The sequence below is a fragment of the Ixodes scapularis genome, unplaced genomic scaffold (genome assembly GCF_016920785.2).
Source record: "Ixodes scapularis isolate PalLabHiFi unplaced genomic scaffold, ASM1692078v2 ptg000830l_1__unscaffolded, whole genome shotgun sequence".
In the NCBI taxonomy this organism is placed as follows: Eukaryota; Metazoa; Arthropoda; class Arachnida; order Ixodida; family Ixodidae; genus Ixodes; species Ixodes scapularis.
Window position 1 is genome coordinate 36,230 of NW_024610048.1, and position 10,920 is coordinate 47,149.

The 10,920-nt window shown below is 44.6% G+C and overlaps 1 long non-coding RNA gene across 1 annotated transcript; it reads left to right on the forward strand.

Moving 5' to 3' along the window:
• The first annotated feature begins 224 nt into the window (after positions 1–224).
• Positions 225–8,242, forward strand: LOC115309376. Its single transcript, XR_005715946.1, has 3 exons — positions 225–264; positions 5,799–5,969; positions 8,082–8,242. It is a non-coding gene; the product is annotated as an uncharacterized LOC115309376 (long non-coding RNA).
• The last annotated feature ends 2,678 nt before the right edge of the window (positions 8,243–10,920 follow it).

The following is a 10,920-nucleotide window of genomic DNA, read 5'->3' on the forward strand; positions in this document are numbered from 1 at the left end:
TGCGGGCACTTAACATGTCCTCGACAATTTTACTTTGCTCACCTACAACTTCGTCTGACTTCCAAAACTTATTTCTTATCATTGGCTTTTTTTTTCCCAGGACCCACCCAGGAAAGACTTTCGGGAACCCGGCGTTACTTTTCACTGGAAAGCACCCATGGACATCTGGCAGCATGTGCGTTGTACGCGGGTACCTATCAATCGACATCCTGGACTTTTCGGCAGGAATCTCTCGGGTATTAGCCATGTACTGAGCATAGAAAGGTCAGTATGTGGGGGGAATCGACGAAGCACACTTTTTGTGTTTGAGCACCCTCATGGGCAAAAAAAATACAAAGATCTCGGTAGGAGCTGTGAAAGTTGTGACAGCATTTGGAGCACATTCCTAGAACAGGGAAAAAGAATTACCAATATTGGTTACTCTTTTAATGTTTTCCATATGTATTTGGTGAATATTCCAGCTATAATACAAAGGTTTGTGTGTTCCATTGTGTATCTAAACTTCTGTTAGATTTGTTTTTTGTGCAGCTGTTGATATGAGGATTCAAACCATAGAAGAAGAAACTGCAAAAAGAAAAACAAAGCTTTGAAAAAACAGCAAGTAGGCGAACAAAGCTTTTAGGAAACTTGTTGTAATTTTTTTAAATTCTAATTTAATCCTCAACATCAAGCAGGCAAAGCAAGCCTTCACAAAACTTGTCATTGTAATTTATTTTCGTTCTTATCTAATAGTTATACCAGTTTTGTGTATTAGTATTATTTCTTATGATGTTATTTGTTTAGTGTATGTGATAAAACCCCTGTGATAAGCCGAAGCAGGCTTTTGAACCAATATGTATCACATTAATTTCTAATAAAGTAATTGTTTTAAATACTTGTGGCTTGTTTTGCAGTGCCTGCATGGTAGGACTCATGAAGTTGCATTTCCACAAATGGCAGTGATATGAGCTGAGAGAAAACAGCTATCTTTATTGTTAAATTTGAAGATTCCTGCAATTTATTGCCACCCACCTGCCCACTCTAAGCAGGCATAAAGCAACAGAACATGCTCGTTCACACCAGCTCTTGCCAATAGTATGGACATGTGACAAAAAAGATATACAACCTATTGTAAATGATAAGTATAACCAAACTAATAGAAAGTTAAGCTGCCGATTAAAAAAAAACTTTTACTTTTTTTTTGTTGTGTGCAAATTCCAATGTAACAAAACAATGCTGTCCTGAAAGCTTCTGTTGTGTTTCATGATAAATTTAAGAGCAGCATTCAGTTCAGCATCGTTAAGGCCATCATCGTTCATTTTTCCATGTTTCATTACAGGAAATCGTAGGATATCAGTTCTGCATTTCGACGTTTACACTTGCAGACAATTGATGTCACCGCTTCTTTTAGGTGGAATCAAAATTCCCATTTCAACTTTTATATTTTCACACAATTGATGTTACTACCCTTTTTTTGGAGTAATTCAAGTTGAACCTCGCAGGCGACAAGAAGTCTCCTAGCGATCACAATGCCTCCCTTTGTTCAACAAACTGATACTTGACTAGGGCTGCTATACTCCAGACAAACTGAGAGTCAGCACTGACTATCTTTCGGAGAGTAGCTCATACACTCCCATGACTCTTTTGCGATAGGAGTCGGGGGACTCTTCATAAAAGGAGGGTACTCACAACTTTTGTTACAGAGTCACGGGGATTATTAGGAAGGAGTCGTGTGACTCTTTTTCTCCGTTGGATAAGAGTCGTTAAAGAGTCGCAGTTGACTACGTCACCTGGAGTCGCCCATACACTACCAGGACTCTAGTGTGATGAGAGTCGCAGGACTCTTTTTTAAATAAGAGTCAAGTGACTCTACAAACTGGAGTCGTGGAGGAGTCAAATCTGTAGCGCGCAAAGGAGTCATGGCGACTCTCTTTAAAAAAAGAGTCGAGCGACTCTACAGACTGGAGTTGATTCTGCGGGGCGCCAATACCCCCCAAAGAGAGTCATAGCGACTCTTTTTTTTTTAAGAGTGTACCCCTCTTTTGTCGCCACTGGATCATGCCCTTTCTGGACTGCAAGTGCCGGATGTTGCAAATACAGTCTTAAGAGTAAAGTAAAATGCTGCTCCAGAGGCACATGCATCTTCATGTACGTTGCACTCACGAAACAAATCCACACGGCGTTAATTCTTGATCGGTATTCAAGCGTGCGAAGACAGAGATGCAGCACTTTGGCATGCCAAGGAAGCTTTGATCATGCCGCCAGAACGGCGAGACTTGCGTTAGACGAGTTACTCCTTTTCTTGTGGTGCTGAACTTGCATAAAAATTTCCACGTGCTCTCAAACGCAATTCTCACCGTTCGGGGTTTTAACAAACTTCGGTAAATGACAACGAAAAGCAGAAAACATGTCTTCAGCTCGCTGCCGCCCAGCCTCTGCAATGCTCGAAAAGGTTGACTGATAATCTGTGTCCCAAGGTGGCCATCCGGTGGCCGCACCTGAGCTGCAACGACCAAGCGGAGGCGCGCGATACAGCAAATTGTCGTGGAGATCAATGGTTTTGATTGCACGGCATACTATTAGTCTTCAGAACAAACACAAGTGTCGCTGCGGTCGCCACGTCTTGATTGGGTGAGGTGTACCGTGACGTCTGGCGACGGACTCCGCTTCGCGCTCTGGCATCTGGCTCGCTTCCCTGCGCCCGTTTCCTCACGACCGGAGGTTTGTGATCATGCCGACCTACTGTTCAGCGCTGCAATGCAATTTCCAAAAAGAAGCCGGTATCATATTTTACCACCCGAAAACTTCGAGATTAAAGAAAGCATGGTCAGTCAGACTAAGGATGGGAAAGGCACCGTCAACATCGGCCGTTGTGTGCTGTAAGCACGTTGAGAAGCGGGGCTTCGTTTACCCAGTGTACAAGGCCCTGGGTGAGACTTATACTGACAGAATTTTCATAGCTTTTCCAACCGTGTTTGTCACGTTTACCAATTGGGTTATAAGTATGGAAAGCTATCGGTGGAGGCAATTCCGTCGATGAACCCCCCCGCCCCCTCCACACGATGTAAGGCGATTGTGCAAGGGGTTCTGGAAGCGGCGGTGTAAGTGTTTCATACACTGAAATTCTGTTCTTTGCAGCTTCATGGGTTAGGAGAACATCAGACCCCGCTTTGCGGGCATACAAATGGCATTTAAGTCAAAGGCCTTTGGGTGGTCTCACTTGTGATTTTCTCTCCATGGCCCAGAATATATTTAACATGTTGCTCGTGCAGAGTGCAGCTTTTTCGCTGAGATGTTTTCGTTTAGAAACAAAGATGAAAAAACCTCTTAATTTATTCAAATCAGCAGCAGCATTGATTGTGCGAGATGTAAATATATTGCAATGCTCCTGCAAGTGTGGTGGCATTTCTTCCTTTTCATATACCAGCTGTGATTCATGCGCTGTCTGCCCTGGAAACCATGCTCGGAATGTTGGTTGAAGTTTCGCCTGCAACTACAGATCAATAAGGCCGCATATAATAATTCACATTTCCTACGTAAAACGTGCACAAAAAAAAAGAAAATAAACTAGTATGCCGAGAGCTAACGACGTCTCGGCCTTTGCAGGGCGAGTGAGGGGATAAATTTTGTCCTCAGCATGACGTCACCCTGGCTCGCCGTAAGGGGTCGCCACCCAAACTTCTCGGTGCTAATACTCTCACCATACAATGCACCTAGTATTTGTTTGGCCCCTGGCCATGAAATCATTCTCAGTTTGCCATTCCATCTCACCGGGAGCCCGATTTTGGTCATCGAGGTCTCAACCGGCTTGCACTGAAGAAGCTAATAGCGAGTTCGTTTCATGGCACTCGTGCCCACGCGTGTCCACTCGCAGTGTGGAGCGGGTTCGTTTCAGCCGGCACTCCACGAGTGGTTGCACTCTCCGAGTTTGTTTCATCGCTGACACCCCACGCGTGCATACACTCGCAGCACCGAGAAAATCGAGAATGCGCCAAAATGCAATCCCGTCATGCCTCGCTCCGGCGAGGCCGGCGAGTAGCAGGAGCAGACGACGAAAGTTCGCCTGCTACGATGTGTTGCGGAACTGAAAGGAAAAAAAGTAGATTTTCTGATAGAAATTGCGTCCTGCGGGCAACGGAATCAAACGCAAGCTTGAACTGTGAGCGTCTCATATTTCATGAAGGAAGCAGTTGACAAACCATGCTTTATTTGGAGGTTTTAAGTCGCTCTGTTACCGTAAAAACGCTGAAATATACCAGTGTGTAAAGAAATGCTCAGAATAAACGCATCACCGGCCCCCGAGATGTTTATTACCAACGTGTGCGGGTGAAAAATTTAACATTTGTCGACAAAACACTCCCCTAGCAGAAACCTTTGACTGCCCAATAAGCATCAGAGAAAGCCAAACATAGTGATTTTACCCGAGGCTTGGGAACATCGTCATGTTTAACATTTACCTACGTCAGCTAACTTGCCCCATTGTGTTTTGATCGAGAAAGCTCCCGTTCTCGACGCCCTCACCAAGGCTAATATCTGATCCACCCGTAATGACGATGGAAATCGAAAGTCCCACGAAAGTTTTCGCTGGATATTCCAGCAGGCTAGTTTTAGGCCGTACCCTTTCAGTGGTCCACGCATAATGCCATGCTCAAACAGATCAAGCTTCTGCTCGGAAAGCATCATCAGTTTTCTTCAGTGTAAACGGTTATGAGAATTTAAAGATCGCAACCAGCTGCTTTGTGGACAGCAGGTTGCGGAAATTTACGCCGTCTGTAACTATATCTATGACAGCCGAGTTGCTTGAAGTCATCGCAACTATAAACTACAGGCTGCAGCAACCAACGTTTGTAGACAAACGTTGGTAGCGACTGCACTCTCGCATTCCCACCCATCACTCTGAACAGCAAGGCGCCAGTTTCGGTTTGAGGTTGGTATTCTTTCTACAACATAGATGGCGGCAGCATCAGCATTCCGCACTTGGTGCATTTGGCGAATTCGTTTGAGTCCAGTTCTCCGTGCAACACTCAGTGAGTGCGATGCATTCTGGGAGAGAACTCGAACGGTGCCAGTGCGTGTGAAACGAACTCGCTATAAAATACCGCTACCAGACGCATTGTCTGCTAGCATAAGGGAATAATAATGAGTTTGTTTGCTACTAGGTATCATTCTCTGGCAGAAACCGAACGACGAACAGACTGGCAAGTCATCTGCGAACAGAGCCAAAAAGGGACAATCGTGTGCTACGAATTGTGTTTGCGCAGAATGAGATCAAAAACTAATTGAAATATGGAACATCGGCTATCTTACTGATGCAATTGTTGTCCTGTGCTTCGTTTGGCTATGCTGATTTGTTTTCTGGCATGTGTAACTTGACACCCACTGGTGCTAAAACAAGAGCTTGGGACAAGCATCCACCTTACCACGATATCGATCTCACTATCCGAAAGAAGGGCACAGGTTCTCACCAAAAAATTGCCTCATCGACAGCGAAAAGAATTCTCATTGGTCAAGAGCGCTCGTCTGTGGCACTGTGTCCAATCACAGCGCGGCCCTAGTGAGATCTTGATCACGATCTCAACGATGACCAAAATCGGGCCCCAAAAACATTTTTTTCTTTCTGTTTTGGCGCTAGTTCTCTGTGTCTGTGAAAGTGCCTGTATATTTTCAAATATATAGAGATCTAAAATAGACAGATGAAGCTAATTTTTTTAATTATTTATTGTAGGCTGGAATTGGGAGAAGTATTCTTAGAAATTTGGTTCTGTCATGTTTCACTTCTGTGACAGTCATGCAAATGTGTATGCATGCTCTACTTTCAGTTCCGAAAAGACTATAGCGCCAGACAAAGATCGAGCTAATGATGCTAATGCCGGAAGGAGTGGCAATTATCATCAGTCTTGCCTCCAGGAAGATTTTGAGATGCAACAAGGAGCTGCTGGAGCACATCACCGTGATCTCAGTGGAAGGTGCCAACTGCAAGCTCATGAAGCGTAAGCTCCAAGTATTGGATTTATTTGCTGAGTGCCTTTTCCATTGACAAGAAGGCCCCAGCATTTTCTAAGAACTCCAGAAGGGTTTTGTTTTTGCATTTTTATACTCGCAACTCATTCACTTTGCCAATTTCGTTTTTCTAGCCTGGCTCAGCTGGCAGGCTGAGCAGTGAGTCTGAAACTGTACCATTGTTTCCGGTCAGACTGTCCATTATTATTTATTCTTCCCTGCTATTGTGATATATCTCCACTGTAGTCATGACAGGTGTTTGAATGGTGGCTCCTCCTTCTACACATGGGTCCTAGGAAACATTTTGTAAGTGATGAGGTGCCCACAATCATGGGCATCAGCAAAGTGGCAGAAGAAGGGGGGGGATTATTCTGGGGGTTTAGCTTTCGACCCTATAGCTTTGAAAGAAAACGAGGTTTGCCCCCCTCCCCCTCCTTTTCCTGCGGAGCATACTGCAGATGCCCATGCCCGCAATCTAGGTCAACAGTTCTGGAATGAGGGTCTCTAGAACCTCTCCGTAAAGGCATTTTAGGAATTCGCAAAACTCTGCCGGCAATAATTTTTTTTAATTTTTTTTATTATGATTTGGGGCATTGAGTGAAGCCCAGTCCAGCCATGGCGCATTCACAGCTCCGGGAGAAAAAGGAATCTACAGAAGAATACCTCTTTTCACTCTTCCCCCTTTTTATTCTTGCAAAACACGTTTGCAGTCCACCCCTCCCACCCTCCCCCCTTCCCCTTTTTTTACGCTGCCTGGCGTCTCCCATCACTTCCGCCAGTCCAGTCCAAAAAGGGTTTGCTTGCCACAATTGGTGGTTTTTTTCTTTTCTCTGTAGCATCCTTTCTGCTAAAGTGGAAAGAGTGTAGACGGAGCTTCTTCCCCTCGCCGTACCGTCTTAATCTGCAACATACTATACCCTCGGGAACAATATAAATAGCCTTGTATCTTTTCTGCCGCCACAAATGCTGTGCAGGGAGTAGCTTAGCATGTTTTTGGCAGAGGCTTTTGCTGCCACCACACGCCGCGCTAAGTGGAGTGCCACGGTGTGTGCATGCCACATGTCGCATAAAGCAGGGCACTTTCAAGCTGCGTGGATGCATTGACGGCAGAAAAAACACCAGCGGAGCGGACAATACAGAGCATGCTATTAACAGCCCTGGTTAATTCGCTATAAATCACAATCTGAATCATTACTGTAGAACCATTTATTTTCGCTAATCAGTCACAGAGGACATAATCGCGGCCACTAAATTTTGCGAATTCCAGACGCCTACATTGAAACTCTTAATGAGATCATGAAAGCAATTTCGAAATTTTATTTGACGACTGAAATGGGCGTCGGGCTCGTCTCCGACACTGTTGACCAAGTTCCAGCCCGAACAGAAGTTTGTGTGCCGCACCAACCAATTAAACAGTTGTGGGTACGATGCCTGAGACCCCCCTCCCCCTCCCCCTCCCCCCCCCCCCCCCCCAAGACGGCAGCAGAAAGGTTAACCAAAGTGCGCCGTCAAAGCGTGACGACAACGGGCTCCTCGTCGGGCGATTACTTCAAACAGTTGAAACGAATGATGTGCTCTTGGTTTAGAATTCGGTGGTGAGATGTCATACAAAAAAGTAATTTGAATGTTGTATAATTTTTTAAAGTTGTAGTTTGGAATTAATAGGTTTCACAGCGTGTATAGGAATAGGTTCCATAGCATGTGTAGCGTGTAGGAGGACAAGGAAGAAGTCTTGTGGAAATAAATGACAGCTGTATACTGTGCTGGTTTTGAGACGGTGGTGTGTATGTTCCTTTTTGCTTCCTTGTCTCAAGGAAACAAAATTTTGACAGCAAATTTTGAACCCTGCTAGTGCACACCTTTCTGATCCAAAACTGACTTCGAGACCCAGTAGGTTTCAAAGCCGGTTTCAAATAAGAAAACCAACGCCAAAGTCAACTTCGAAACCTGGAATGTTTTGAAGTGATTTTTGGCGTTAGTTCCCGAAAAGATACGTAATCAGTTTGGTGGCCGGGAGCTAAAAGCATTTCATGCTTAAAATCATACTCATCAGTGTGGCCTTTATTATTCTCTGACTAAATCAATTCTGCTTTTATATGCAGGAGGGAACCATCCCGATGGCACCCTGCGTTGCCTTCTCGGGGTACGATGTGGAGGCAGCGAAGAGCATGAATATACACGTTGATACAGTTTGGCTTTTCGAAGTGTAAGATGCGGAGGATGGCTTTACTGTGGTCATGGCGGCCTACTGGCTTTTCGGCTTCACCCATGTCCAGAAGACGTACAATACGAGCTGCCTTCTTGAGAAGCTTTGTCTTATTCTAATCTACTCACAGCTACGGCCAGTTGCAATCAAGGTGATAAATACAATCAGGGAAACACCTGTAGCCTGACTGCTGATCACATAGTGCGATCGCCAAGGTCTGTAAAACTCCTGCCAGGATTGTTTCGATTTTCGAAATCACTAAAGGCTTTGTTTGTTTTTCTTGAGATGGCAGCTGCAAGTTGTGTGGCTCACATACCTAAGTATGCTTCAATTCATGACCAGCTTCATTCGTTTATGTTCATCACATTTCTCTAGTCCTCTTTGTTGTTTCCTAGCCGTCAAACTATTAGGCACGTGTATGGAGCAGTTACATTTTGTTTTTACGTTTTTATCAAAACGGTTTGTGTCAGCATGTCTGGAATTCAGCACCCTTACAACGAAATGTCAAATTAATCTTATGCTGAGATACTTTCTAAAAGTGGAGATGACTGGCATTAAATGTTGTGTTTCTTTATCGCTCCTGTTCATACTTTATATATTACTTCAGTCAAAAGACACCACCAGTGTTCAATATGCCCCGTCCCAGCACAAGCTTCTCAGCCTGGATAAAGTGGGCATGAGTGAGCACGTACTAAGCAGTACCGAAGGTAATGAGCGTGCACTGCTGCATTTTCAAAGCTTCAGAAATGCTCTTTTTTAGAAAAAAAATAAAAGACAGGCATTGTTGTGGTATATTCATAACATTGTGGCTTTGTTGAAGAATGCGGGCATTCTGAAGGTGTTGCCGAAGGCTTGCCAGGATGACAGCGTGGTCGAAGGTGACAAGTACGAGCAAGTACACGCTCTATCGCAAGCTCTTGTTCTGCGAAAGCACTTCGCAAAGTCGCTCTTGCATGCCTGTAGCCTTTGCTGCCCTACAGTGGTAATGGTAGGCAACTCCGGCTGAAGACACAAGAAATTATCACATCACTGCCACACTCCGTTTCCCTTTAAAGGGATGATCAACCGAAATTTGGATTACAGAAAACGATGCAGAAGCCGTAGGCAGGACGCTACAATCCCTACAACACTACTCGTTGTCATAAGGCGATATCTCGAATGGACGGCCGTATTTTTGGAAAAAGAGGTTGAGATTGAACGAGGCCGATGAGGCGCGTGACGTCGAGATACCTAGTTTCCTCCTCTCTCCGCTTTGCCCTAAAGGCGGCGAGGCGGAGAAGATGTGAGGTCGTTCCCTCTCCTTCTCGAAGAAACAAGACAGACAAATCTGTGAAATGCGCCTCCTTTTTTTTTAAAATAAGGTCATCCGTTCGAGATATCGCTGTACGAGTGATGTTTTGGTGTTTGTAGCATCTTGTTACACGCTTTTGCCGCCGTGTTTTGTGGAATCCAGATTTTGATTCAACGTCCCTTAAAGTGCAAGTGAAACCGAAATGCCAAGAACGAGCACGTTGTTCTGAACGGCACAAACACGCATGCTTAGCAACATTCAAAGCATGTTTGTTTGTTGGTGTTTTATGGCGCAAGGGCAACACGAGGGCCAAATAGCGCCAAGATCCTGTTTATCTGATTTAAAATGTATGTTAGTGCTTATAGGTAAAACCAATGTGCTATGTTTAGCTAATATACAAATGGGTAATAAGGCCTATAGAGTGTAAAGGGCTCCAAAAATTCATGTATACTAGAGAAGTGACTTGAGGCCACTTTTTTGAAGGAACGTGAATAAGTCTTTGAGTGGAATCTGAGGTTCAGGACCTAACACCAAACACGGATGAAATGGAATGTTTAATCTTCTTAGTGGTGCTAAAAGTGGTTTAAGGAAAGGTTCCAGCTTCCTGCAAACAAACAGATGCATTACTGTAAGGTCTGAGTCGCATATTTCGCAGGTAGGAGGTTCATTGCCCATTAAGAGATGTGAGTGCGTTAAGCGTGTATGTCCAATGCGCAGTCGTGTTAACAATACACTGTCATGACGCGAGAGGTGACGATGGTCCTGAAATTTATCTGTAGTAGGGTGAAGGGTATGAAACTGGTTACCTTCACATTTCTTCCATTGCCGCAACCACTTTGTCGCTACACTCTTGGACATCTCACGGCGAATGTCACTTAAGGGCAGAGGCATCTGTGTTCTGTCTTCGAACGGACCTTGTCGGGCAGTTTTGTCGGCAAGCTCATTTCCAGTGATGCCACTATGCCCTGGAACCCAGAGGAACCGAACGTTTCCGCCTATTGACTGGATTTCTCCTAACAGCGTATGAATATCTACAATAAACGGGTGTTTCTTAGGCTCTATAGCACAGATGGACATAAGTGCACTTAAAGAGTCGGAGCATATCAGTGATTTCTTGATCCGGGACTTTCTGATGTGCTTAAGCGAAGCAATAATTGCATATAATTTAGATGTGAAGACAGATGCTATTGGAGACAACTGGAAAGCATTTCTGGTGGTCCCAGAAACAAAGGCCGCTCCAACAGCATCGCCCATTCTAGAACCATCAGTGTAAAATGCCCGGTAGTCCTTGAACTCTTTAAGAATTTCTAAAAAAACACTGTTGGTACACCAGAGGCGCAGTACATGGCTTTTGGAACTTTGTTAACCGCAGATCACAGGAAATGCTTGGGTCATACCAATGGGGGAGTGGTGGACGAAAAGTTGAAACCTTGCTTATTGAAAA